General features: G+C 43.9%; 1 long non-coding RNA gene across 3 annotated transcripts; it reads left to right on the top strand.

The window, feature by feature from the left end:
* Window positions 1–204: 204 nt before the first annotated feature.
* LOC120656234 lies at window positions 205–6,107 on the top strand. Of its 3 annotated transcripts, none has more exons than XR_005667846.1 (3): window positions 205–393; window positions 510–736; window positions 825–6,107. It is a non-coding gene; the product is annotated as an uncharacterized LOC120656234 (long non-coding RNA). The 3 variants fall into 3 exon arrangements; XR_005667844.1 differs by having other exon boundaries at window positions 214–393; window positions 483–736; XR_005667845.1 differs by having other exon boundaries at window positions 218–393; window positions 483–736; window positions 1,982–6,107.
* Window positions 6,108–25,520: the final 19,413 nt, after the last annotated feature.

Genomic DNA, 25,520 nt, shown 5'->3' with positions numbered 1-25,520 from the left:
AGTTTTTGCTTAAAAAGGAAAGAATTGATGACACTGTGTTTTGCTATTCCCAAAATGGACCGCCTGTAGTGGAAAGCTAAATTACGGCCGGCCGTAATTTAGCCAAGTCCATGACTCTGATATGGTTAGCCGTATTTTATTCTAGTCGCACGGCCGCTCCGTCTTTTATCCCGGCTACATCCAATAAAGAGCCAGCTATCTGGCTGGTCCCACATATCAGGAATTGAAGAGCCAGCGGTGGACCATTCATTTTATCTGCTCACCCTCTCTCAAGGGTTCTCTCTCCTCCGTCACTCCGTCAGGGGCATCTGCTTCAATCCCCCCACCACCGGCGTGCACATCTGGTCTCCTGGAGGACATTTTTGGGGGTTCAAGTCCAGATCAGAGACCTAGGTGAGTGCTCCCCCCTTGCGCCGCATCCATTTCCCCCTCCCCCTCCTGGCCTCCTCGATTGATTTTTTTTGCGGTTTGTTCTGTTGGAGTTCTGGATCTGCTTGGCTTGGCTCCAGGAGCGCGCGGCCGCGATACCGAGCTCACGGCGGACAACCGGCCATGGCGGCGAGGGCGGGTGATGCGGGAGGGGGCGACGCCGGGGAGCTATCTCTCTCTCTCTAGGGCTCCTTTCTCTCTCCGCGCGTTCAGCTGCAACGCTCGCATCCCCCTCGCCGGCGGCGTGCACTCCCGGATGCTGCGCCCCCCCGGCTGTATAGGGATCGGCGGCGCAGATTAGGCCCAGGTGAGAGCTCCTCGCTCCTCGCTCCTTGGAACATCCATGTTTCCGCATCGATTTTGACTGCATTTTTGTGTTGGGTGGAGGTCATCAGTTCGCATGTGGAATCCGGAGAGGGCATCCGCTACGGTTGATTTAGACAGATCTGTTCATACGTACCCCCCTCCCTCCCCCGTGCACTCCCAAATGCTCTGCATCGAGCTCGTCACATTGATTTCTGGGGGATTTTCGTGGTTTGTTCTGGTTTTTGGGGAGGTCAGGGGATAGGGATTTCACGCTCGCGCACTAACCGTTGGGAATCGTAGCACACATCAATCCTCTGCATTGGCTGGGTGCAGATGCAGAGGATTTTTTTAGCATATACATGTTCATTGGGGTGTCAGGAACACACCCATGCTCACATCCTGTTGGTTTTTTCGCATCAATTAGCAGGGACTTTTACCGGTTTTTGTTTGCATTTTATTCACATTTTTATTCCACAATCCATGAGCGACTAGGGGGATTTTTTGTTGCTTCACTTAGTTTCAGTTCATGGAACAGTATACCTAGTTGCTAGATATTAGGATGTGTAGGTCAAGTATGTGCCTCCACGCTAATGAGCCAACAGTGCTTGATTTTCAGTGGCACTTCCTCTGACATTTAAACATGCTAATGAACAAGCTAGTGAACTAATATATTTCAGTTACAAGTAGTTCTGCATTTTAGGTCGATAAGTTCATCTAGTTGAACCAATGCAAGCAGCAGCGAAATACAGTATAGAGTACGTAATTAAGGTCAAGAACTAGCCCTTATAGTTCTCTACTGTATTCACCTATTCTAACATAAGGGCCAGCTCACTTCCATAACACGCTTCACATGTAAACATGCAAACATGCTAATAAACTACAGTAATTCAGTTATTTTTTTTAGTTCAGTTTAGTCCTACATTTTTTGGTGGATAGGTTGATCTAGTTGACCAGCACAGGCAGTAGGACTTGTAAATATAGTAGAGAACGGGTATTTAAGATCAGGAGCTGGCCCTCATAGTTCAATTATTTTTTTCATTCACCCCATGTTTTTACTAATGATCAACACATAAGTCATCAGCATCCGCATTTGGATTTGGGCTAGTCTTCGATGTGGAGGAGAGGAACTTGAAGCATAGATTTTTCAATGGGTTCATGCCCTGCGCACCTAAAATCCTTTGCATCAGATTCGTCGACTAACTTTTGGGTGTGGGACACTCACACTCACATCCAGTTGATTTTGCAGAGGTCTTGGCGTTCAGAGTGCGCCCGGCGGCGGCGCCAGTGCAGAAAGAATTCAGCTTCGCCGGGTGGCTGCAATCAGCTGAGTTTATCAAGGTGGATAGCAGCGGCTTGTCTTCTGGCTCTGACAAAGATATGAGCTGACTTGAAGAAGAAATTAAAGAGGGCACGAGTCTGTGCAATCAGCAGCTGTCTAGTGATTGCAGATTCAGACACTAACACATCTGACATCTCTTGATTATTAATCTGCTCTTAGATCAACTAAAAACAGAGTAATGTGGTATATCAACCTCTCTTTTTTTTCTCCGCTTCTTGTTTTCTCAGTAGGCGACAATACATTTTAGTATATAGCATTTTACTTCATTAGGAAATAAAAATAAATAGGAACTTTAGAAATAAATATGCTTCTGCATTATCCAAAAATATAATTCATTAGGCATTAATATGGTTCTGATTAGGCAATAATATGGTTCTTAACGCAAAATAGTTTACTTCATTGGGCAATGTTTAATTTAGAATTTAAGAATTCATTTTCATTGGTTGTCTAAAGTGCAAGGTAATATACAACTATCAGCACTGGTATTTAACATAGAACCTAGTTCCTTAGCCTGACCACATGGGAGTTAATGCTATGTGCGCAGTCATCTTGAGAGTATATATTCAAAATTCATTAGGCTATAATAGGCAGTTATGTGGTTTTTAATTAGGCAATAATATGGCACTAAAAAAGTAATATAGTTTACTTCATTAGGTAATGTTATTGGACATGTAATTATCAGTATTTTGTATAGAGATTGCAGAATTCCCACTAGATCTAAAAGCAAAAACTATTGTTCAGTTTTTGAAGCATGATCTGAACTATTATCACAAAGAAATAGGAGCATTCCTACTAGATCCCATATGTTGCTCTTTTCATTAGACATGTACTTCCTTTTTTCTGTATTGGATTGGGGGTAGGGGTATCAGGCTCTATGGCAAACATTCATGACAGCATGGATAAATTTAATTCACACTGTCATATTTTTATTTTTCAAGGGCGCTTCCTAATTTTTTTAAAAAAACTAAAATCTAGTTGTTAGACTATGTAGCCTTGTTTTCTTTTTCTATACACATTATGCAGCTAGCATACTCGGCTCTTTTTCTCTTATTGTGGCAGTATTTGTGCTAGATCCTACAATTTTTTATGATACAAGCATCATTGTTTTTTTATTAGATAATAATATATATAGGAATTAGCAATAATATTGTTTCAGATAGGCAACAATATGTGTTAAAATAAGTATTTTTTTGATAAAAGGTTACATGCGGATTCTTAATGCCGCTAGTAACAGGAACAACAACAGTTCGTTTAATATGTATGTGCAATAGGATACTGAACTCATTTTAGTTAGGTCTAGTAACAGAAACAACAACCGTTTGTTTAATTATTCATTGGGAAAAATATACTACTAAATTAGGCAACTTATGCTACATCAATAAGCAATTTATCCACTGTAGTTCAACACTTCTATATTCTAGTTCTAGCAGTATTTTCATATGTCGCTGAATTTTGCTATTTTGGTGTACTGATTAATTTCTATAAAAAAGTCAGTTTGTATTTGCTTTGCAAAATGGTGGGGCCGCTGCGACGCGAGGCAGCTCGTGCATCCACATGCAGTATGCCCTGAAAACCAAATATGTTCCTGTCATTTCTAATATTTTCATGCATTTTCATGTTGGTCTTTAGCAGAAGGCAAATTTATATATTTCGTTAGGCAATAATACTTGTTAGCAGAGGCAAATTCATGCATCTGATTAGACAACTTTAATTTATCATACTTTTTTACATCTAAAGCATTTTACCCTGTTATGCTATTATGTGATTTCTGAATTAGGCAATAATTATTTCAGCAGAAGGCAAATTTATGTATTACATTAGGCAACTTCATTGAATAATCCATTATTTTTGCCTACTTGTTTGTTTTAAATTGCTCCTGAGTTTATCATAATATGCCTACAAGCAAGAATGCTTATTGTTATAAAGTATCATCAAAACATATATTTGAGCAAAATGTTCTGTTCATTCATTATGGGAGTTTATCTATGCTAATACACCACTTTTAACTGTTCTCTATCCTGATACTATGAAATAATATGGTTCATGATAGGCAAAATAGTGTACTTAATTAGGTAATCTTTTATCGAGCATTTCATAATTTTTCTTTTATTGGCAGCCTTGAGTAATATGTTACATACAACTACTAGTATCTCTGCAGTTGACAAAATGAGGAGAAGATGCAGCTTCATGGGTGAACAAGAACTGAAATAACGCTATACTTAGCTGCTAGTGTGTTTTGTAGGGTAGCATCCTCTAGATTGATGCCTAATTGGTCCCAAATTCGATTCTGAATCCACAATGTTTTAGTTTCACTACAAAGATTCAAAAAGGGCTCTACATGCCCTTCCTCATCACCTAGTAATGCAGCATCAGCGCATATGTTGCTCTTTTCATTAGACATGTACTTCCTTTTTTCTGTATTGGATTGGGGGTAGGGGTATCAGGCTCTTTGGCAAACATTCATGACAGCATGGATAAATTTAATTCACAATGTCATATTTTTATTTTTCAAGGGCGCTTCCTAATTTTTTTTAAAAAAACTAAAATCTAGTTGTTAGACTATGCAGCCTTGTTTTCTTTTTCTATACACATTATGCAGCTAGCCTACTCGGCTCTTTTCCTCTTATTGTGGCAGTATTTGTGCTAGATCCTATAATTTTTTATGATACAAGCATTATTGGTTTTTTATTAGGTAATAATATATATAGGAATTAGGTAATAATATTGTTTCAGATAGGCAACAATATGTGTTATAATAAGTATTTTTTTATAAAAGGTTACATGCGGATTCTTAATGCCGCTAGTAATAGGAACAACAACAGTTCGTTTAATATGTATGTGCAATAGGATACTGAACTCATTTTAGTTAGGTCTAGTAACATAAACAACAGCCGTTTGTTTAATTATTCATTGGGAAAAATATACTACTAAATTAGGCAACTTATGCTACATCAATAAGCAATTTATCCACTGTAGTTCAACACTTCTATATTCTGGTTCTAGCAGTCTTTTCATATGTCGCTGAATTTTGCTATTTTGGTGTACTGATTAATTTCTATAAAAAAGTCAGTTTGTATTTGCTTTGCAAAATGGTGGGGCCGCTGCGACGCGAGGCAGCTCGTGCATCCACATGCAGTATGCCCTGAAAACCAAATCTGTTCCAGTCATTTCTAATATTTTCATGCATTTTCATGTTGGTCTTTAGCAGAAGGCAAATTTATATATTTCGTTAGGCAATAATACTTGTTAGCAGAGGCAAATTCATGCATCTGATTAGACAACTTTAATTTATCATACTTTTTTACATCTAAAGCAGTTTACCCTGTTATGCTATTATGTGATTTCTGAATTAGGCAATAATTATTTCAGCAGAAAGCAAATTTATGTATTACATTAGACAACTTCATTGAATAATCCATTATTTTTGCCTGCTTGTTTGTTTTAAATTGCTCCTGAGTTTATTATAATATGCCTACAAGCAAGAATGCTTATTGTTATAAAGTATCATCAAAACATATAGTTGAGCAAAATATTCTATTCATTCATCATGGGAGTTTATCAAAGCTAACACACCACTTTTAACTGTTCTCAATCTTGATACTATGAAATAATATGGTTCATGATAGGCAAAATAGTGTACTTAATTAGGTAATCTTTTATCGAGCATTTCATAATTTTTCTTTTATTGGCAGCCTTGAGTAATATGTTACATACAACTACTAGTATCTCTGCAGTTGACAAAATGAGGAGAAGATGCAGCTTCATGGGTGAACAAGAACTGAAATAACGCTATACTTAGCTGCCAGTGTGTTTTGTAGGGTAGCATCCTCTAGATTGATGCCTAATTGGTCCCAAATTCCATTCTGAATCCACAATGTTTTAGTTTCACTACAAAGATTCAAAATAGGCTCTACATGCCCTTCCTCATCACCTTGTAATGCAGCATCAGCGCGACACTATACATTCATAAGAGAAATGTAACAATTTTTAGGTTTGGCAAATCAATATATTATCTGTGCAATATTTGTTGCTTCCTTTAGTGTTCAGTATGTGTACCATCATTTTCTTCCAGCAAGCAGCGGTATCCAGAAACAGGCACTTTTGTTTTTTTAGCAAAGAAGAGGTGCCATTTCAGATTAGTAGAGCTTGCATATTTAAGATCAGAAAAAAATGTGTAGGCCATCTGCGAGCATGTGCACTGTCTAGTGCAACTTTATGCGTGGGCAAAAATATAGCGCCAATAGATTTTTGCTAAAAAAGGAAAGTTGCCTTATGGTGGACTACAGCAATTCCAAAAATAGGGTGGCCGTACGGCCGGCCTAATTTACGGCCGGTCGTAAATTAGCCAAGTCCATTATCTTTTTCTGAATTTCCTAAAAGTTATCATTCCCCTTTCTGAACACCGTATACTTCAAAACCTAGGGACAAAATTTGCAAATTTCAAGTATCATTGGGGGAAAGGAATTCTATCCGCACCGCAGAGCTCCAAAGTAGCCTGAGCTGCAAATTTAGAGACGGGGGAGCCGCCCCACAGCCCTCTATCCCCTATGGGCTGTGTCAGGTGGGCGGCACAAAAAAATAGTACTAAAAACACGATACGAACACGAAATGACATAGTGGGTTTAGTATCAGTGCCAGCACACAGACATAGTGTAGCGCGAGGGGCCGTAACCCCAGCATGCAGTGCTCGTGCACGGGCACGACACGGATAACAGACCTGGCACAGTACCTATCTGATATTAGCCGTTAGGCCTAACCTATTAGCCATTAGACGTGACCTTCTAGCCGTTAGCCTTACAGACTTACTAGACCGGGAGCCCACTTAAGACACGTCACAGCGGCCGGCGTATATATGCCGCGGGCGATGCCTCTCGCCCCTTCCAAATTTAGCCTAACCCTCACTCACTCCACTCCCTCACCTCGTCCGGCTGCCTCTTGCGCTCACCTCTCGCCTCGCGCTCGCCTCTCCCGCTCCACCATAGACCCAGCACAGCACTACCGCGGGACTTCTTCCCCTTTTAGTCCCATCCTTCTCTCCCATCCCCGGTCTCCTCGAATCCGTCCCCAAACTCGAATTATGAGTGTTTTGAGCGTTTTTTTGGTGGTAGTGCCTGTGCCAGCACTAACATGGCATGCTAACTGTGCTGCCGACATGACACGGTACGGTTAAGTGGCTATAGTGCAGTGCATGGGCCGAGTGGCCAGCATGCAGTACCGGCACGGCACGACACGACTAAGGCTTAGTGCCGAGTAGTATAGTGCCGAATAGTTTCAGTGCTAAATAGTGTTAGCGCCGGGCCGGGTCAGGTTGCACGTTTGGCCATCTATACACTACCCTATCTTGCATTTTGCTACAGTGAAACTCCATCAGTGGAGTATGCCGCATCCGCCGCTATCGTCTCTCTCAAACTCGTCGGGCGCTGGCCTCCACCCCAGTGGAGATTTTTTTTAAAAGACATCCGTGGAGATTGAAATAGAGGTCCATTGAAGGAAGCGTTCTTTGTTTACTGAGCTGTAAAAAAACGCTTTCCATGTGGGCCATGCCTCTTTACAGGCGTGTTTAGGCTGTGCGCAGTGGGAATGGGATAGCAAATGCTATCCCTCCCTGTAGTACGCTTTGGCGTATACAAGAGCTGCAGCGGCGAACGCTATCGCGTCCGCTATCGTCGCGGACCCGCAGCGCTCCGCCAAATCGAGCGGAGGTAGCGTCCTCCCGCTACGCCACCAGCATGGTGCGGGCCCGCACCACCCAACTAGGGCTGGAAAAATAGCTCGAAGCTCGTGAGCCGGCTCGAACTCGTTGCAGCTCGGCTCGGCTCGGAGCGGCTCGCGAGCCTGAAACGAGCCGAGCCGAGCCTCATTTCTGGGCTCGAAAAATCAGCGAGCCGAGCCGAGCCGAGCCGCTCCGGCTCGCGAGCCGGCTCGAAGCTCGGCCCAATAGAGGCCCATTATGGCCCGTGAGGCATCCAGCAGTCCAGCACTAAGAAAATAACCCTAACCCTTTTAGATCTCAGGCGCCGTCTCCCTGGTTCCCTCCCACTCCACTCGCGCCGCCTCCCAAAGCGCCGCCTCCCTCAGGTGTTTGCGCCCTCCTTCAGGTCGTCGCACCACCGGCCCCCGACGGCCAGCACCCTCAGCCAGGCGCGCGAGATGGGCGTCGGGGCACTCGCCGGTGGCCTCCTCCTGGCCGGTGCGTGGCGTGTCCCGGACCCCGACGGGCGACGGCAGCCTCCCCTCCGACGGCAGCTCCGACCACGATGGCGCCATCGGCGCGCGCGGAAGTGGCAAGGCGGAGGAGGATCGAGACCCTAAAGATTCTGCAGTGCAAGAAGCAGAGTTGAGACTTGAGAGCAATGCTCAGTGCTCGCGACTTTCTGCCGTGGCCACCGATGCGTGGAAGCTTCCGCCGTCTGACGCACGGAGAATCCAAGCTGCAAGCTGGAGTTCCTCGGCGGGAGGCGCTGCGGGGGCAAACGGAGGCCGCCGGGAGCCCAGATCCCTGTCAGCGTCGTGGGAGGCACCCCGGATCCCAGGCGGCCCGGCTGGACCCGGGCACGTCGAGGGGTTGCGGGCTTGCGGCCGGTACGTCTGGCGCCGGCGAGGAACAGCCTGACCCCGGCTGGACCTTGGCGATGGCCGCGGCGAGGACGGAGCGAGGCCGACGACGCGAACAAGACGGCGGGAACGACGGCGGTGGTCGGTGGAGGACCCCCTGGCCTGCGCGTCCCGGCCCCCGACGGCGGCCTCCCTCTGGCCCCCGACGGCCGCCTCCCCTGCCTCCCCTGCTACGTGTAACGGCTCGCGAGCCGGCTCGAGCCGGCTCGCAAGCCTTGTACGAGCCGAGCCGAGCCTCTACCACGGGCTCGAGAAAACACCGAGCCGAGCCAAGCTCGGCTCGCTCGTCCACCGAGCCTCGGCGAGCCGAGCCGAGCCCGGCTCGGCTCGGCTCGTTTCCAGCCCTACACCCAACCACCACGCGCCGGGAGAGAGAGGGGAGGGCCCGTATGCCGCCGCCGAGCGCCGCACCGCAAGGAGTCACTAGCCGGTCCGCCAAGGAAGGGGGAGGAAGGAGGGCCGCCGCCGAGAAGCCGAGGGAGGGGACTGGAAGAGGGAAGGCGGATAGGGGAGGGAAGAGGGACGCCGGCGGCCGATCTCGAGCGCTCGCGACACTGCCGTCCCGCGCCGCACGACGCCGCCGCCCCGCTTTCGTCCTAGTCCGCGCGCGCCGCCGTCCCGATCCGCGCACACCGCCGCCATCCCGTGCCCACGTCGCCGCCTCCGTGCCGCAGCCGTCGTGGAGCAGGAGGGGCGGCGGGAGAGCACGAGCACGGGAGAGCCCACCTCCGGCCGCCGCGCGCTCGCCGACCGTCTCCGCCCCTCCGCCGCGAGCTCGCCGGCCGCCTCCGCCCCTCCTCCACGCGCACGGGCCTCCGTGTGCCATGGCTCCGTCACCACACTCCGCCGCGCGCTCGGAGGCCGGCCATGCCGCCGCCGTGCCGTCCTCCGCGCGCCGGGGCTCCGGGCCGCTGCGCGCTCGCAGGCCGGCCCCGGCGTCGCCGCACTGGCCGGCCGCGCCGGCTTCCACTCGCCGTGGTTCACGCAGGACGCCGCACGCCGGGGCTCTCGTAGGATGGCCCTGCCGCCGCGCGCTCGCAGGCCACTACACGTCGGGGCTCGCGTAGGCCACAGCGCAGGCCGGGGCTTGCACAGCTCCACGCGGGGAGCAGGGAACGAAGCGGCGGAGAGAGGCCGGGAGATCGAGCCGCGCGGGGACCCTGCTCGCCGCGCGCGCCGTCCCGCCGCCCGCTCCGTCCCCTGCGCGCGTCGTCGGGCTGTGCCGTGGGGTGGCATGGCGGGGAGGAGGAAGGCGCGACAGAGAAGTAGCGGCCGGCGAGGGTGGAGGGGTGCGCCGGCGGAGGATGCGAGGATAGGCGCGGGCGAGGGAGGGACTCAAATTCGGTGACATTGCCATAGCATGTTACGGTGAGACATTAAGGTCATCTGGAGCCTTCAAAACGAATCGAACGATCCGCTGCGCCGGCCCACTCCTAGCCCTCCGTTTTCACCCGCAGCCTCCGTTTTCATCCCGTTTACACCCAGCAGCGTCGCCAAATCTCACCCGAGCGCGTCGTTCCTCTTCCCCCCAGCCGCCGCCGCCGCCGCCGCGGCGGGACTCCGCCGGGGCCGCCCGCACTGGACTCCGCCGGGATGCTGCCGCGCACGTGGAAGTGGCCGTGGTGGCCCTGCCGCCACGAGCCTCGCGGTCGATATGTCATGAAGTAGTATATGTCAAGATAGCAAGCACAAAAGATTTTCTGAGTGGACAGGAAGTAACAGCCTCTGTATACAAAAGATTTGTTTGATTCATGGCTTTCTAATCAATCTAAAAAGATTAGGAACTTGATTTGGGTTGGGGTTGCTGCTGTTTGCTGGGCCATTTGGAGATGCCGAAACGATATTATTTTTAATAAAATCAAAGTTAATTCGATTTTGCAGGTTATCTTCAGGAGAGCGTACTGGCTACGGTTCTGGGCGCAGCTGCAGCGTGACGAGCACGCTAAGAACGCACTCTCCGAGATGAGCAGAAACATAGAAATTATTGCTATGGAGCTAGTAAAAGAAGGGTGGAAGCAAAATTATCGTTTGCAGTAATTCTTTGTCTGAATTGGAGACTAGTTGTGCTCTTCTTTCTTTGTAAACTTTATAATAATTGGTTGTGTACATCCACGGATGTATAGGCCGGATTCGTAATCCTTTTTCTAAAAAAAATATACATATACTTGTGGCGGATTTCATTTCTTATCAAAAGTCACAAGGAGATGATAGGCACTACACACAATCCAATTCTCCTCATGTAACCATGAAAAACTATGGAACACAGCAAAGGAGGGAGAAACCAAACTACTAGCAACCATACTGGATCAAATGACTTCTGAGTACATGAATATCATCAGATGTATCATACTTGTGGACAACATTTCAGACAGGGTGATCTGGTCATTCCGAAACACGGAAGCAGTTCTAGCTGATAAGACCAGGAACCATGTTCTTTTTTTTTGTTCTAACCATATAGACACAAACTGAATTCTACACCATTAAAAGAGAAGGGAAAATTAACAGAACGAGAGAAGAAGATGAAAATCTTCACCTTTGCTTTTTCTACCTCTGTTCAATGAGGCCACCCAATCGAGCAGGTGCCAAATCAAATTTATCACAAATTTCATCTCTGGACAACCCAATTTGAATCACGCTGTCTCGAGCGTCCGGGCCAATTCGACCGCGTTCTTGGCGATCTTGCAGTTGTCGTCATTCACCAGGGTCTCATAGAGCTTGAAAGCTCCCAGCTTTATCGCTTCCAATGCCAATTCGTGGCTCTCCGAGCAAATCCAGTTGAGGACGATCACAGCCTGCTCGATTGCAGGGGAGTTGCCGCTTCCGGCGACGCCCGAGAGCACGGACTCGATGCCGGGGATCTTGCAAAGCTGCTGGCGCCCCTCGCCGCGGTTCGCCGGCAGCTTGAAGAGCTCGTAGAGGGCCATGACCGCCTCGCGGCGCTCCCGCGGGCCGCCGCAGCGGAGCAGCATCACCAATAGTCTAACTCGAAGGTGAGCGCAGATGGTACAAATACGACACATATTTAAAAATACAGTAATATACACAATATTCTACTATAAATTTTTCAAACCAAGTTTGAATAAATACATAATTTACAAACTTTACATTACTGAAATTCGGGTTCGAACAGAAGAAAAAGGCCTACAACTACCACAAGTGTACCCTAGGGAGGTCCCTAACAAAGCGTCTGGGTCCACAACCTCCCATCCATCTGTGTCCCAGCGGATGAATTTAACGCAGCAGAGACAGATGTCTACGTCTGTGTGCCCTGAAATAATATTTCAATAAAAGCCCTGAGCAACTAATACTCAGCAAGACTTACCTGACTATTGGGTATACGTAGCCCACCTATGTAGACATGCAAGGCTTTTGGCTGGTGGTTTATTTTGCAGAAAAACGTCTAAAAGTGGATCCTTAATTTCAATATTTTTGCTCTAGATTCTATATGGATTAATCATAATCTAATATTTGCATGACCATCTAGAACAAACATGGTAGAACATTAATTACAATTCAAAATAGAACCAACATATATAATAGACTCCATGTTCCAACTCATATTGCTACGATGTGACTCGGTGATCAAGGTGCCCATGTTCGAGAGCGACTGACGGCGAATCGATTCGATTTAACCTTGCAAGGTGGACCTAACCAACATGGCACGCAAAAGCCCCGTCGGACCACACGCACCAACCCTTCCCCTCCCCGCCTCGAACTACATGACCGCCCCACCATCATATGGTCAGCCGAGCTCAACATGAGACCACCAAAAGTAATACATGCATCCCCATTTCTCTACGACTACTCGACTACCCCAGGAGGTGAGATGGAGTCCTGTCCTTTCGAAACAAGGCAGTATTAGGCTTACCTGTTTCGACTACCTCCTACCCCCGGCATGCAGTTAGTACAGTTGAAACATGATCAGCAGGGCCGACAACGGTACGATCCTTAACCGACACAGGTGGAACTACACCTCTCCCGCCCGGTCTCAGATTCTATTCTTTCTATCATTCCAAGACTTTCATCCCAAGATGAGTAACTCATATATGGAATCATAAAACTATCCTATATCTCACGAGTAACCAAAAGTTACTCGACTTCTACCGAATCCTATCTAGCATAGCATCTCTATCGTTCTATACATACTAGTATAACTCAAGGAAACCTAGGGTTCATGCAACTAGGGTTTCAAACAACTACTAAACGTAGTGCATAAGTAATAAATACATATATAGGTATCATAATTTAAATTAATAGGACATGCACCGGGGCTTGCCTTCGGGCTGCTGCTCAAAGCTGGGGTCAGATGGGCCTTGGGCCTGGTTCTCACGCCTCTCTTCCTGGGCTTGCTCCGGCTGCTCCTACGGTGCCGCAATTACCTCAAATATGGCGCCCTCAGCTGCGGATGCTACACGAATGCATATGAAATGATTGAGTGCAACCCAAACTACATAATCACTATACCCAAAATAAAATGTTCTGCGGACTGTCCTCCACCGAAGGGCGGACCGTCCGCAGTTCAACTTCACAGACCCACCAGAACCTCCATCGTCTCTAGAGAATTTCTAGACTGACTGGTGGACTGTCCGCGCCTCAGTAGCGGACTATCCGCAACACACTTCTGCAATCCCACCAGAACCGACTACTTCTCTGGTCAAATTTCAAATCTATACTGCGGACTGTCCGCTCACCCTTAGCGAACTGTCCGCAACACACTTACGCCAATCCACCAGAGAGAACGATGTCTCTGGACGAATTTCTAATCTTAACGGCGGACCGTCCGGCCCCCTTGGCGGACCGTCCGCAGTTCACTCTGCCAAACCACCAGAGACGACAACGTCTCTAGACAAAATCCTAGACTCTACGGTGGACTGTCCGCTCTCCAATAGCGGACCGTCCTCCTCCTCCGGCTTGGCGGTGGTGTGGAGGCGGCGGTGCTCCGGGGGCGGAGCGGCGCTCAGGGGGTGGTGCGGAGTGGAGGCGGCGGCCGGAGGCGGACGTGCGCGCACGGCTACGGGTGTGTGCGTGAGTGAGGTGTGTGTGTGGCCGGCACGGCTAAGTGCTGGGGCCGGAGGGGGGCAGAGACTTTGCCGAGGGCCAGATCAGGGCACTCGGCAAAGCCACGACCGCTTTGCCGAGTGCCAACCTGGAAGCACTGGGCAAAGCTAGGATTTCATCTCAAAATTCTTCAATTCAAAATTTATTTAAACATATTTGTTTGAATATAATTCAACATTTCATTACTAAACTTATATTTCAGACAAATATATCATGCTTCAATGAAAAAAATTATATTATTTTAATCACTTTTAGCTATATTTCAATTTGTATGAACTAATTCTCTACATTTGACAAAAAAAATTAAAAAAATACGAAAACATTTCAAAAAATAACCAAAATTTAACATAAACCAATTTATGAGGTCTATTGCGTATATAAAAAATTTAACATACTTTAGCCAAAACAATTCCATTATTTCATGCAGTAGAAGTTCAAATTCAATTTACATAGTACTAAAAAAACTTTAATATTATCAAATGGCCTCAAAAAATAATGAATATTTACCATAAACCTATCCGTCATGACCATTGCCTACACAAAAAGTTTTGAAGTCATATCTCAATTTGATGGTCCGTTGGACTCAAAAACTTAACTGACTCATCAAATGTCTCTGGAACTTCTTCGGGATTCCTCATCCTGTAACCAACGTATGTGATAATTTTTTCGAAATCTTCTTAAACTTTTTTCACAGTCTCGACTTATGATATCATTATTTCACTACAAATTTCATAATTTTCTGACTTCATTTGTGTTTTATAGAATTTAAAATCTATTCGGCCACAAATTTGTTGCTATGTTTTCTGAATAAGATGTTTGATTTTTTTTCTTTAAATTCTTGTACAAACCCTCAAATTTGACTCAATAACATGAATATAATTTTTCCATTAATTATCCACACCTTTGACAACATTTTGCAGTTTAAATTTGAATTATCCACAAAATATTCTTGTAATGAAATAAATAATCTAAATATAGTAAACATAAAGGATAATTTTCCAAATTTAAATATGATATCTTTCACATAGTATGAGAACGTAGGAAAAAGTTTGGAGGGTGTTGGAGAAAGTTTTTGTATTTATTTGCCGAGTGCCAAAGCAGACACTCGGCAAAGTTTAGTAAATGCCGAGTGCCTGGTCTATTGCACTCGGCATTACAATATATTTGCCGAGTGCCCCAAGCTGACACTCGGCGAAGCATGTTTTTGCCGAGTGTTACCTAGCTGGCACTCGGCAAACAATAATGGTAATGGCCGTGTAAAAATGGGAACGTTCGTGGCAACGGCGTGTGCAGGGCACGTGACAGAGTTTGCCGAGTGTCGACTGTGGGGCACTCGGCAAAGATCTATTGGCCGAGTGTCCTCTTGTAGGCACTCGGCAAACAAAAGCATCCCCCACTGTAACAGTCGTCTGCGGGTGGGTGCAGTGCACGTGACGGTATTTACCGAGTGTCAAGTGGCCGGTACTCAGCAAAGTGTGTCTTTGCCGAGTGCCAATTGGCCGGCACTCGGCAAAGAGATATTCCGCCGAGTGCCAGTTGTTCGCCGAGTGCATGTTGTTTGGCACTCGGCAAATAGTAGCTTTGCCGAGTGCTCGTGATTCTGCACTCGGCAAAGAACCTGGCACTCGGCATACGTGGGTTTTCCGGTAGTGGATCATACGTGGTGTTGCAGCTGCGGACACGATCCTCTTCAATGATCTGGCACAACTGTGCACAGTATGAGGAGCAGTTGGAGCAGCCAAACGGCGGTGGCGGTGGCGGTGGCGGTGACGATGTGGATGGCGCTGGCACCGGCGGCTGCTGCCCGCTCGAGGAATGGAGCAGCACCACCCACACGGCGATGACCAAGCCCCGCTTAATAATAAGGGGAGAACGAGCACGGGAAGAAGCCATGCTCCCTACCTAGCTACCACCAGTGATATCGATGATTAAGAGGAAATCAAATCATCAAAAGTGGAGGTATATCAATTAGCTAGAGATGTTGGATCGGAGTACTGGTGATTGTGTGTACCCGGCCATTCGGTGTTTTTTTTATAAGGCAAAACGGGTCTACATAAGTCCTACTTGGTCCTCTAAAAATACTGAAAGATGAGACTAGATCTAGAAATGGCATCTATCTTAATTGCAACAAAGTTGACTTCACAATCTACGATGGCTCTCTTTGTTTTTCATGACGTACAAGATGCTGTACCTTGGATTTCGCTTTTATCGATAATGCATGTGAGCCATTATTCATTCGATGAACCTTGGCAAGGTTTGTGGATTACAGAGTGACCAATCAAGAGTAGGCACACTGGCCTGCAACCCATTGTTGCCATATGGAAATATACAATGTTTTACACTTGTACAACCAAAGAGCATGAACTAGGCATCTAGTCCTCATGAGCTGTGTTGACAATACATGTCTAAATCCAAATGTCCATGATGATCAACCAATGTCCCGTCGCAACATTTCAATCTTACTATTACTAATTAGAGGTTCCTTTTAGAGCCTCCACGTTAATCCTCACGAAACGCAACAGAAAAAAGATAAATCGTAGAAATTCTCACAAAAATCAGAAACATCTAACCATCAATTGGCAGATTGGTATATTAATAGCTATTAGATCTATGTTCTAAATAATTACCCACCTCTACCATTATGAAAGGTTTTGAGTTCAACTCTTAATGAATGCAAATTTCTTATTTTTTGGCAGATTTTCTCTATTTTCAATTTATTTTCTAAGTAATTACCCACCTCCGTCATTATAAAAGGTTGTGAGTTCAACTCTCAACGAAAGCAAATTTCTTCTTTTTTAGCAGATTTTTTATATTTTGAATTTATTTTCTAAGTAATTACCCACCTCTGCAATTATAAATGGTTTTGAGTTCAGCTCCCAACGAAAGCAATTTTCTTCTATTTCAGCAAATTTTCCCCATTTTCAAATATAATCAGTTTTTTTGTGAAACTTTTCCATTTACAAATTTACACTACTAAATGATCCTGTAACTTTTTTCATAAAGATGCTAGAAACCTTTCTATGAAACAGATATTTTGTGTTAAATTTTGCTCTTGCTAATTGAAGACTCATTTTGAGGCCTCTTATAAATCCTCACAAGATGCGCTAAATAAAAGATAAAATCATAGAAATTCTCACAACAATCAGAAACATCATATCATCGATTGCAGATTGAAATCTTAATATATAGCCAGTAGGTCTGTTCTCTATGTAATTAACATACTTTCTGTCATCCATCATGTAGCTCAAATAATAGATATGTTTTCTAGGAAAAGGGGAAATTCTAAAATTACCACAAAAATTAGAAACATCCCGCCATCCATCATGTAGCTCTAATAATAGTAATCATTAGATCTATTATAGTTTTAAAAAATTATCCACCATGACATTATGAAAGATGAAATAAAATAATTCCTAAATTTGTATCAAAATTGTCATCGTGCCATGATGAAATATGATTTAAATAAAGCATAAATTTGCATAAAAATTATCCACTATGCCATTGTAAAATATGAAATAAATAACTATCTAAATATGCATATAAATTACTTATCATGCCATTATAAAAGATGAATTAAAATAAGCCTTATATTACTAAAGATTAAATTTGTATCTCCTAAACTCCAACTCTCGCACGGGTTGATCCTTTGAAGCCTCCATGTTAATCCTCACCACAAAAGCTAGAAAAAAATAAACCCTAAAAATTCTCCAAAAATCCGAAACATCCGGTCGTCCATCATGTAGCTCTATTAATAATAGCAATTAGATCTATTATACTTTCTAAAAAATTACCCATCATACCATTATAAAAGATGAAATAAAATAATCCCTTAAATTTATATAAAAATTACCCACCATGCCATTATGAAAGATGAAATAAAATAACCCCCTAAGTTTATATAAAAATTACCCACCATGCCATTATAAAACACGAATTAAAATAACCTCTAAATTTGCATAGAAATTACCCATCATGCCAATATAAAATATGGATTAAATAGCCCTCTAAATTTGCATATAAATTACTCACCATGTCATTAGAAAAGCTGAATTAAAATCAACCCTAAATCTGCATATAAATTACCCAATATGGTATAATGAAATATAAATTAAAATAATTTTTAAATATGCACGTAAATCACCCACAACGCCACTATAGGAGATGAATTAGAATAACCATCTATAATATTATAAATATTATAAGGATTGAATCTATGTCTCCTAATAAAACTCGAACCCGTGCGAGAGCACAGGTTGATGGACTAGTGTAATAGAATACGAAAGCTATGCTTTTTTGTCCTAGAACAGAAAACAGAAAATACCAATAACATTAAAGAATGCAGGTCTTTATCCTTGCAAAGAAAAACGTGGTGCAGTGATTTAAATATATTTTATTAAACCTGTTTCTTATATCAACGAGCATAAGTAATCGCCGAGGAATGAAAAACTTTACAACCACGTAACATAGCTCATACTAAGTATGTACTTGTATATGTGTCTAAATTCGTCACCATATATATGAACGTGGACCGAAAAAAAAAGAGATCCAGAACCCTTAAATTTTGGGACGTAGATTAGATAATCTGATAAGGAAACAACATGTGGACTAAGTGGGGCAACCATATGATTTTCAAGGTTGTTTAATACTCTCACATTCCAAATTATAATCCACTTTGCCTTTGTCTGAATCCAAATTTTTTGAAAAATTAATGGTAGAATTGCTAATTTTGCTATTAAAGAGAAAATAGAAGAAGTATATTAAAAATTTTAAGGACCAAAACATACTGCTTCGGTGGTTACATATTTATAAGAATCTATGTAATACTCTGTCTTTTTCAAATTGTAACAGGTTATATGCTTTAGATAGATTCATGCAATATTTTATATGTGTGGTTTGTATATATATCTAGATTATAATAAAAAAATTAAAAAGTAAAGTTAGAGAAACAATACATATTGTTCAAGACTAATAATATAAAAATATAAATGAGTAATCAAACAATATTAATTTTAAGAGAAATAAAAAAGTTTAAAAAATACTAGCTACCCGTGCTATTTGCGCGGGCTAACTTGCTAGTTAATTTAACAACAACGAACACTAAAACAGATGGTTCAAAAACAACAACAACAAGACTCAAAACATAAATAACTAATCCGAGCAGGGTCCGTGTGACACCCTAGGTGATTACAACACCTGAAATATGTGTATACGTCATGATTACAACATCATGCATAATTGTCAGTAAGTTTCGAAATCATGTATTCTTACATATGTGTATGTGTATACGTGCATAGATCAGAAACCTTAAATAATTTTTAATCCAATGCAAGTATACATATGACATTGAATAGGCTTCTCATTAAAGTCATGTTAAACCAAAGTCTTGTTGAAGTCAAAGAGAGAAAATAAAGTTTTGAACATAAAATGACAGGTCATTTGAACCGTAGTATTCAAAGATTTAAACTATCTTTCAAATTTCAAACCAATCTGTTTTGAAAATAATTTCTTAAATATAGCTCAAACGAAATTTTGCCCAAAACCAAAGTTGTAGCATTTTCAATGTGGAACAACTTTCATGTTCAAATATTTTTAATTTTCCATACAAAAGTTGAAGAAAATTTGAATTCAAACTCGAATCGGCTAATAATGTACTTTTGTCGGGATTTCAAATTTAAACTTTTGAACTGAGCCCCAAATGAAAATAAGCCTGAAATAAAAGTGGTAGGGTTTGAAAATTGGAAAAGCTTTCGTATTCAAAACTTTTCGAGTGTTAATTGAAAATTTTGAGAAAAATTCAAATTTGAATCAGAAAAATCTCTTTCTCTCTCTACTCTCTCTTTCCTCTCTCCCTCCCCTGTTCTGCGCCGGCCGAGCCATGCGCCGTCGCCGCTCTTTGCACCAGCGTCTCAACGCGTCGCTGCGTTGGTGCAGCTCGCCACCGGGCTCTCCCAAACCGCCCCCCAATCCACTCGGCCTCGCCACGTGGTGCCGCCCCCTGCGCACACGCCGAGGATGGCCGCCGAAGCACCACGGCGACGTTGTGCCGAGCCGGCCGACCACGCCTCGCCCCTTCTCTCGCCCTGGACGGCCTAGACCTTTCCCGCGAGCTCAGAGACGTCTTCACCCTCTCCTTCTCCCCTCCTGAGCTCGAGAGCCGAGCCGTGTGCCCCTTTGCCCGGGAACGGCCGCCGCCGCCCACCATGGCCGCCGCCGCCCCCTAGGCTGCCGCGGAGCCCCCTCCTCCGCCCTTCCTCGCGCCCAACGGACCAGTAATTTCAAATGCATGTTGCATGTTCAAAATAGATGTAACGACAATGACTTTCGATTGAATTTTGCATTAGATCAGTAGTAGAAAGATGTAGGTATCCTAATATTTGGGCATTAATTCCATATGTGTTGTGTGCAGCAATTGGTTCTGGTCTGTATTACGTGACGTTTTTGGAAAAAAACTACTTGATTTGTAATTGTTTATTGAAATTTATATAGCAAGGCATAAAAAGGAGGACAATGAGATAACCTTGTTGAACTTGAGAGCATCAACATAGCCACCGAAGATATTTGAGCTGTTGAATCTTCGATGCATAGTGGAATCTTTGACAATGTTATTTTGTATCTTTGAGGTTTCTATGTAGCGCCCTTCTATCTTCTTATGTATTGTGTGTACATCCTTCACGTATCAATCTTGCACACACGTGTGCAAGACATGGCGGAATTATGGGACATGGATCACACAAAGGCATATGTGCATAGCATGCAGGCAAGGACGGTGAGACGAACGAAAGAGCAACCACCTGCATTCGTCGCGCAAACAGCCGTTGCATGCTAATCGGAGAGACGGGAGACTCGACGCCGGCCCTTGTCCCGCCACAGCGTCAAGCGGCACGCTTTGCATCAGCTGAAGCACGGCTGCACTCGATCGTCTGCATCCCAAGACCCAGGTTTGGTAACCGTGGCACCTTGTCCTCAACGCTGTGGCCACTTGCCTAATGCGTATGTGTGTGGCGACAGATGGTGACCGGACATTGGCACTTAGGGCGGAGGTCGTCTGGGCCATCGATCCTGGCCAAAGGTACCAGCTACTGTTACAGCCGGTACCGATGGTACCCATCGGTACCGGCTGCAACAGCAGCTGGTACCTTTGGCCATCGACGATCTAGTGGAGGGAAATTGGCACCGGGTGGTGGTACCAACCGGTTCCAATGCGTCACCATAGGAATCGGTCAGAACCACCACCCGGTACCAAATGAAGACTGCGCTAAAGGCACCGGTTTATAGGAATAACCGGTTCCTATGATAATGAAACGTGGCAGCTGCCAGGAGCTCGGGCCTAAGGCACCGGTTAGTTCCTTGACCCGGTGCTATTCAATTAATTTTAGCACCGGGTCATTGAAATCAACCGGTGCCTTTAGCCCGAGCCTATAAATACCCCAGCCCCTCCCCCTCTCAAGCTGCCGTGAACTCACTATTCATGGCAGCTGAGTGGGGTGAGGGGAGGCGAATTTTTGCTTTTTTGAAAAAAAAGTTAGTTATTTTTCTTTATAACTTAGCAATTAATTTTTAGAAACAGTTATTACTTGATTTAGTTTATATATGTGATAATTATTTTTATTTGTAGCATCTGATTGTAGTTATATACGTTATCAATTTATTTGATATTTGAATACTATCAAATTATTGTATTTATATGTTTTTTCAATTTATTTGATAAGTGAATAGTATCTATTTATTATAGTTATATGCATTATCAATTATATAAATATATTGTTATAAATTGATAGTATGAATGAACTATTTGTACAGTACAATGATGTATATAAATGTATTGTGGACCCAAATGAGTCGGCAATGGATGTACATGGCCGACCGGCGTTCAAAGGAGTTCATGGATGGCGTGCATGAATTCATAGAAGTGGCCGAGAAATACAAGTATGGCGGTTTCGTTCGTTGTCCATGCAAATTCTGTAAGAATGAGAATGATTACTCATCATCAAGAACCATCCATAGTCACTTGTTCAATAGTGGTTTCATGCCGAACTACTATGTTTGGACCAAGCATGGCGAAAGAGGAATTGTGCTGGATAATAATGTAGAAGAAGAGGACATGATTCCTGACTTTGCAGCCAATTATAATTCCTTTTTCAATGACACTGCAATGGGTGAGCCTGAAGAAGATACTGAAGGATACATTGTAGAAGATGATCTTGGTAAGATGCTGCGCGAAGCTGAGGAAGGTTGCGAAACAGAAAAGGAATCGAGAGATCTGAAGCGTATGTTGGAGGACTACAGAACATTGTTGTACCCTGATTGCAAACAAGACCAAAAGAAGTTGGGTATCACATTGGAATTATTGCAATGGAAGGCATCAAATGGTTTGTCTGACAAGGGATTCAAGGAGTTGCTGAAATTTATAAAAAAACTTACTCCCTGAGGGTAACACCTTGCCGGAGACAACATACGAGGCAAAAAAAGTTGTTTGTCCTTTAGGATTAGAGGCACAGAAGATACATGCTTGTCCTAATGACTGCATCCTATATCGAGGTGAGTATGAAAATTTGGATTCATGCCCAGTATGCAACGCATGCCGGTATAAGATCCCTCGAGATGATCCAGGCGACGTTGAGGAGATGCATGTCAAGAAGAGGGTGCCTGCCAAGGTGATGTGGTATTTTCCTCTAATACCACGTCTGAAACATTTGTTCATGAACAAAACGAATGCTAAATTGATGCGATGGCATAAAGAAGAACGTAAACAAGACAATATGTTGAGACACCCCGCTGATGGGTCGCAGTGGAGAAAAGTGGACAGAACATTCCCAACATTTGCAAATAATGCGAGGAATATAAGGTTCGGCTTAAGTACGGATGGCATGAATCCTTTTGGGTGAGCAGAGCAGTGGCCATAGTACTTGGCCTGTGACACTCTGTATATACAACCTTCCTCCCTGGTTGTGTATGAAGCGGAAATTCATTATGATGCCCGTGCTTATCCCCGGCCCGAAGCAACCCGGTAACGATATAGATGTGTATCTGAAACCACTGATTGAGGATCTTCTATTGTTGTGGAAAGATGAGAGTGTTCGTATGTGGGATGCGCACACAGAGGATCATTTTAACCTGCGTGCATTACTTTTCGTAACCCCCAACGATTGGCCAGCACTAAGTAACCTCTCCGGACAATCCAATAAGGGTTATAGGGTATGCACCCATTGTTTAGAAGAAACCGACAGCATGTACCTCAAGCACTGTAGGAAGATCGTGTATATGGGTCATCGTCGATTTCTTCCGATCAAGCACCCATTAAGGAGGAGGCATGCTCACTACGATGGAAAGGCAGATCATCGTACCAAGCCTAGGCACCATTGTGGGAAAATGGTGTTTGAAATGGTCAAAGATATAAAAGTAGTATTCGGAAAAGGACCCAACAGTAGATCAGTGCAGAGTGATGACGGACGTGCACCTATGTGGAAGAAGAAGAGTATTTTTTGGGAGTTACCTTATTGGGAATTCTTAGACGTCCGCCACACAATTGATGTGATGCACCTAACAAAAAATTTTTGTGTGAACCTTCTAGGATTCCTTGGTGTCTACGGTAAGCCAAAGGATACATTGGAAGCGCGGCAAGATCTTCAACGTATGAAACAACGGGCCACCCTACATCCAGAAAAAAGGGATAAAGGACGTCATTAACTAGGTCCTGCGTGCTACACTCTTAGTAAGGAAGAGAAGCAAAGTATGTTCGACTGTTTGAACAGTATCAAGGTCTCATCAGGCTACTCTTCGAATATAAAGAGGCTACTGAACTTGAAAGAGAAGAAATTCACACACATAAAGTCCCATGACTGTCACGTGTTGATGACGCAATTGATTCCAGTTGCACTTAGAAGTATTATACCAGCTAATGTTCGAGCAACAATCATAAAGCTATGCGCATTTCTCAACACAATTTCTCAGAAGGCAATCGATCCATTGAGTTTAAGCAGGCTACAAGAGGATGTTGTCCAAAGTTTAGTCAGTCTTGAAATGATATTTCCTCCATCATTCTTCAATATTATGACGCATCTTCTAGTTCACCTGGTCAAAGAGATTGGTATTCTCGGTCCTGTTTTCCTTCATAATATGTTCCCTTTTGAACAATACTTTGCAGTCCTAAAGAAATACGTTCGTAATCGGGCTCGTCTAGAAGGAAGCATTGCGAAGGGTTACGTCACAGAGGAGGTCATTGAATTTTGTGTTGACTATGTGGAAGAACTCTGCTCAATTGGGATTTCAGTATCACGTCATGAGGGGCGGCTGATTGGAAAGGGCACACTTGGAAGAAAATCAGTAAATGCCACAGATCATGCCACGTTGAGTAAAGCACATCTCACAGTTCTGCAACAATCAGCCTTGGTGGCTCCATACATGGAGGAGCACATGCAAATTGTGCGATGCATATACCCTTTGAAGTCTGAGACATGGATTACAAAACATCATAACGATACATTCGTCACCTGGTTGCAGAAGGAAGTCATGGCCAACGATCAAATTCATGAGCAGCTAGCTTGGCTGGCCAGGGGTCCGGCAAATTCAATCCTGATGTACCAAGGATATGAAATTAATGGTTACACATTTTATACAAGAGCCCAAGATAACAAGAGCACCAATCAAAATAGTGGTGTCCGTATAGATGCCACCGACTCTAGTGGCCAAACGAACTCATATTTTGGTTACATTGAAGAGATCTGGGAACTCGACTATGGGCCGTTGAAGATACCTCTATTTCGTTGTCAATTGGTTAAACTCACAGGAAAAGGTGTCGATATCGACGAGTACGGAATGACAACAGTAGACCTCAAAAAGCTTGGCTATTGAGACGAACCATTCGTCCTAGCTAAAGATGTCACTCAAGTTTTCTATGTGCAGGACATTCGTCCTAGCAAACCGAGAAAGGACAAGTCCAGGAATAAATCAAGTTTTGTAGGTGCCGGAGATGAGGCAAAGCGTCATATTGTTCTGGCAGGAAAAAAAATTGTGGGAGTCGACGATGTCACAGATGAAGAAGAATACAATAAGGTTGAAGATATGACTCCGTTCGCAGTGGAGGTTGACACAAGTATTCTTTTAGCCGAAGAGGAGGCTCCGTACGCACGTCATGATCATAATGAAGGGACGATTGTAAAGCGAACATCGTTAATATTCCCTTAGTTGAATGATTATGTCTTGTAATATTTTCCGTGAACATTATCAGATTTATTATGCAATGACCTAATTTATTAGTCAATAATCAGATTTAATATGCATTTAAATGATTTATTATGCAATTATAAGATTTATTAGGCACTTTAATGATTTATTATGCATTTACCCGATTTATTATGCACTTTAATGATTTATTATGCAATTACCTGATTTATTATACACTTTAATGATTTATTATGCAATTATTAGATATATTAGGCATTTAAATGATTTATTATGCAATTAAAATGATTTATTATGCAATTAAATGATTTACTATTCAATTATTTGATTTTGTAAATAACCTATTGGTACCGGTTGAAAACTACAACCGGTACCAAATACTTGGCGAAAAAACGGGCGCGCGGGAGTCGAACCCGGGCCTCGGCGATTAGAATAGTTAGGGTTACCACTGCGTTACACGGTGTTATCGATCTCACTGGCGGCAAAAGGCTTAAAGTACAAATATTTCAGAAGCCTTAGGCACCGGTTTTTTATTTCTAACCGGTGCCTTAGACACTTTTCAATTCCCGCCCGTTGTAGGCTTAAGGTACCG

Source organism: Panicum virgatum, chromosome 1N (genome assembly GCF_016808335.1).
Source record: "Panicum virgatum strain AP13 chromosome 1N, P.virgatum_v5, whole genome shotgun sequence".
Lineage (NCBI taxonomy): Eukaryota > Viridiplantae > Streptophyta > Magnoliopsida > Poales > Poaceae > Panicum > Panicum virgatum.
This window is presented reverse-complemented; position numbering and strand designations above follow the sequence as displayed.